The sequence below is a fragment of the Nothoprocta perdicaria genome, unplaced genomic scaffold (genome assembly GCF_003342845.1).
Source record: "Nothoprocta perdicaria isolate Ctin4 unplaced genomic scaffold, notPer1 scaffold_98, whole genome shotgun sequence".
Classification (NCBI taxonomy): Eukaryota; Metazoa; Chordata; class Aves; order Tinamiformes; family Tinamidae; genus Nothoprocta; species Nothoprocta perdicaria.
In genome coordinates this window covers 1611833-1617027 of record NW_020456287.1, presented here as the reverse complement: position 1 = coordinate 1617027, position 5195 = coordinate 1611833, and positions in this window count along the sequence as shown.

Here is a 5195-nt window from a genome sequence, read left to right as displayed (position 1 = left end):
TTCATCTGCATGCGAGGGGCATGGGCTGAACAGCGAGGCTCCCAAATGAGCAGTTCAGGCAGGGTGATTATTTATAGTGAGAGAAAAGCACCAAGAGGAGAGCTGGGTGGCTGGGGAAAGCGTCAGTGCGTTTCTACTGCAGCACAGCAACACACACAAATGTGTTCCAGCCTCATGCCTGCTCTAAGGATACCAAGATTATCTTCCAATCATGGGCATAAAATTGTGATTTAGGGACTAAAAGAAGTATTTTCTGAGGTGAAAATCAGCTACAAAGCTCCCATTCATTTTAAAGCAATTTTACAAATGTATATAAGCTATTTGGTGTGATGCAGGAGAGGAATTCAGCTGCTGCTCTCAGTCAGTTTTCTCAGTGGCCCCCGTCCTTGCCAGGACATGTGGGGCCACGGGAGGCCCTGCGGTCTCAGACACCAGGAGGAGACCAGGGCCCTCAAGCAGGCCGTAGAGCAAATCCCTATTGCCATAAGCAGCCCAAGGCTGAGATTCCTTTCCCGGGTTGCTGGGTGAAAAGGAGCCATTGAGCAGAGCTGGTGACTCGCTGCCACATTTGTGTCTCGGGAACAAAAGGCCATTTGGTCCGTGGAAAGCCTGGCTGCTCCCTGGCACCCATGCTGCTGCTGCTGACAGCTGCTGGCCCGGCTCTGAGAGGGCCCTGCAAGGCAAACGTCCCACTGTTCACAAACAGTGAACTGTCTTCTCCCTGCCCGCTAACTGTGCAAACAATTCCGGTGTATCCGAATGCTCCAGGGCCTGGATGCTCCCCTTTGACTACTGCCCAAACCCTATGCTTCAGCAGAGAAAAGGGAAGGGTGCCGACTGCCTATCCAGAGCTGCCGACAGCCCTTAACCATCGTTATAGGCACTGGGGCAGCACTGGTTTCTGAAGCAGGAGTTGTCAAGCGTTCAGCACCCACAGCTGAAGCAAACACTCAGTTCTCAGTGGCTCCTGACACAACAGTGACTTGCACGTGGTTCCCCCTTCCTTTGAAAAGCCGTCCCCAATTATAGGCATGGAGCTTTCCTGCAGCTCCGGCCCTTAAAAGCTGCTCCTGCTCCCACCGCAATCAGCAGCAGGGCTCTGATTGACTTAATGGGGGCAGGCGCAGAGGCTTAATTAGAAAATTGGTAACTGCAAGGAAAGGAGAGAAGGCAAAGCAGCCTGCCAGATCTGTAAGGAGCCAGCAAAGGAGCTGGTTGTCTCTAAGACAGAGATTTTAGCTGCTCCAAAAAGTAATAATAGAGGGGCTTCGTAAGATGGCCTTGAAGCTGCTCATAAATATCTTTTATGATGTATAATTACTACTGAGCTCTTGAGTACTCTATGAGCCTTTTAGAGTTGTCCTTTGGAAATACCAAACAAGCTGAAATGCCATATAGCACACAGCCCTTCGCAGCGATGATTATTTTGTTTTGGGAGGTAATTAAAACTTTGCTTAAAACTCACAGTTCTTTGGCAGGAAAAGAAAAAAGATGGATGAACTCTAGGTATAATTATCAATTATTCTAGGTGGGGGGACAGAGAGGCATTTTTCACCAGCTGCTGTGTTTTAAGAAGTTGTGAAGGTCTCAGTTCTTTCAACTAATATTCAGAGAGTCAAAAACACAACTCTCCAGWTTTTTTTTYCCTTTTTTTTTTTTTTTTTTTTKGKTTWWKGRAARSCCACCTAACAGCCTCAGATGTCACTTCTACATTGTCAGATACACCTACCTGAACAAGGGGTCCCTGACTGCAGACCCAGATGTGCACAGTGGCTCCCTTCTTCCCTCGGCTTAATGTGGTATCCTTCAGACATATAAATATATGCATATATTGTCATCCACCTTTTTAAAGTGTCCAAAATAGCAAGGGATGCACTCTAAAAATAGAGGCATTTTTATTGTACAAAGTTGAGAGTGTGTGTCACAAGCCTTGGGATAAGGACATATACGGATGCATGAAGGTGCAAGCACTGCCAGGACAAAGAAGTGAGTCCAGTTTCACCCATACTGCTTGGAAATTAATTATCCTTCAAGCAAAATATTCTCCAAACATATTTTAGCTTGATTTGGACAGAAACAACTGCTTAATACCTAACGAGAGCCTGAGAGTCAACTAACATTTGTGTAGTATGGGCAATAGTAGTATCAGGACCTACAAATACACTGTGAATTATGTGATAGGGTAGACATAGTTAAGGGGTTCTTGTCCTCAAGGGACACAATTTATATGAGTCTACTGTATCAGGATTAAACATCGAAGTTGTCTTCGAACAAGCTGTCTTGTTCTGTGCTCAAATAGGGGAAAAAATCCTCAAAAATCCCTCCCATCTGGGACAGTCTGCTCTCTGAGTTTGATGCTAAACTAATATCAACCATGAAAGGAACCGAAAACCGCAGCTTTCCGATTGTCCCAAAACTCCAGAATGGATTCTAACTCAGCTAACTTGTGTATCGAACTAGAATTCAGTATAAAAGGCAATGTGCAGCCAACACTCTTGATGTGGATGGAAATTTTGGCTGTGAGAGTAATGCTAGGCAGGCCCTTCACTAGCACTACCCAATTAGCAGGAAAACTGTTATAGCTTCCCTGTGGCACAAGACACACGCTGCCTCATTGCAGTGATGGGTGGGCTAGCAGAGAGCATTCACTCAGTCTCTGCAATCTCCTGCTTCTGGAAGGACAACACAAAAGCAAAACATCACAGGAGGTGAAATAAGGATGCAGAAAGATCTAGCTGCGAGGCCAGTTTTCAAAGGCTGGTTCCGAAATGATGCTGCTCAGTCAGGCAGAGAGAATTTCATGGCTGAAATATTTATGTATGTGTGTGTCAACACGGTGATGTGAAGATTCCCTTTTGGGTGCAAGTTCAGACCCTCGTGATTGGCATCATGAGCATGTGAGTGTAAGCAAACATCTTTCAGCTCCATGTGTTTGGGCATTGTGACACTACCACGTCAAGAGCATTTCTCCATGCTGATAATATTTCTTGGAAATGGCATTTGTTAGAAGGGTCTGGCTAGCACCACAGTAATGGTACTATTGTATTTATATGTTAACCGTAGAGGATTTTGTATATATACCAGAGTGATGCTTGACCCCCCTCTACATTCAAATCTTTTCCTGCAAGTCATATCTTCCCTGAGACTCCAGTGTTAAATAATGCAAGTAATATGCTATCATTTCTCATTACCGCTTAAAGCCAAATTATTATAAACTACCTCCATTGTCTGGATGTCTTATATTTGTGTCTGACTCATGGACAGCCTTTGCCTGTTTACTCATATTGGTGGTTAATGTATCTCAGTTGTGTTCTACCCGGTATCAAGCTGAACGTTTTAGGCTGCAAGGAAGGCAGCACCCTGTCTCTGCATACTCCCTATTTACCTTCAGAGAGATCTAACAACTGCAGGGATGTATTCCTGGTCTGTGAGAACCTGGACTGGAATGGTAAGCAAAACACATCAGAGCTGTTGCTCATTTTTGCTTTGTACTAAGCTATAGTCCGAGTGCCTACAAATAACCAGGGTAACGTAAGAAACAAAAGAATAAAGCATGACCTGGCTGATTGCATTTACTCACAGGCACTTTGATTGTTTTTTTGATGTGCTTGGGACTTGTTGATGTTTTTCCATTTGGAAGCATATCTGCTGTAAAGAAGGCAGCTAATTCTGCAGGGTAAGCAACCATGGTACGTTACTGGTCTAGTAACAGCATCCCAAGGTGTGCTCAAGGCTACACAACCAAGGTGAGGACAGTTCCTAACTAGCATTAAAATGTGGGGCAGTGCTGCACTTTTGTGACTGGATATTAATATGGGCAGGCATCATGGTCCCATTACTTTCTGGTTTTCACGTGTTTTGGGTTTTCCCAGACCTGGTTCTGGAGGAGAGTAACCGGGCAGATTTATGCAGACTGTAAGGCAAGGGAGGAACTAAAGAGATATGAGGATAGGGGATTCAGGGAGTCTTATTGAAGATGAAGCACAGGACTCACAGAAGCTGAACATCTGCTCTGAATGTCCTTATGTAACATTATTACAGCAGCCTAGGCTGTACAGTTTGGGTTGCAAATTGCACTTGGTAGGTGATGATCACAGAACTACTTCCATATTGCTTACAATTATATACTTAAAGATATCATAGGATGTAGCTGTAGTTTAGGTTGCCATTCATTTTCCATTACAGGAAATAACATGGTGTCACTCACACTATTGCCAAGCTGTTCCTTTCTGGGCCAGAAGTCTTCATTTTGAGCATTAAAATCAGGCTGAATTATTTAGAAACACTTTAGGCAAGAAGTCCTAGCTATTTGCAAGAACTAAATAAAAATGACCCAGGGTTGTGAGTGTTCAAATAAATTCAAATGTTTTAATATGAAGAACAAGCATTTTCAGATTTGCAAATGCTTTAGCTGGACAATCAGGGCACAGCAGAAGACACCTTTGTGAAAATGTGACCTTTTGCGCTCTGGGAAACCTCATTTCACACAAAGCACCTAGGACATGCAGGCAGTGCTGAGCTCCAAAGCTGCAGCTCCATGATGGGAACCACCTCTTGGGTTAGAACCTGATATTTAGGCATCTCTCTAAGTGGGAGACTTGAGCAACATCCTTAAATGCTGCAAAAAGCAGGTCAGACTACCATAAATATGGTCAAGAAAAGGCAGAGTCCCTCCTTTCTTTCACCACCATGAATTCATGTAACTTCTCCAAACTGAGCTCCCTAATTCTACATTCCTTTAGTGTGTTCATAAATATAGTTATACCTATAATGGCAATTTCCTTAGGGTTAAAATGCGCCAGAGAGGCACCAGGCCGGGCTGTGGCTGGAATGAGGCAGCCATGGGCCGTGAGGGAATGTGATGGCGCTGGGGTGAAGACAAAGTGTGACCAAACTAGTGCCATCGCCCCGGATCAGGCAGCTCCACACAGATCCTTTTCCTTGCTGGCTGGTTAAGAAGGAAGTGAACCAAAGGGAGAGGCAGAGAGGGAAGGAAGCCGAAGGCCCCAAGGGCTCCGGGAAGAAGCGCCGTCATCTCCAGCCCACTGCAAAGGTGGGCAGGCGGCCGCCCTGTAATGGCGGCACCCTGTGGGCGCCCTCCCTCCTCCTGGGCCCTTCTCTAACAAGTGGGCACCTTTATATAAGGGCAGAAGTGGGGCTGCCATGGCTGTAGTGGCAGCAGCAGAGGCGGCACC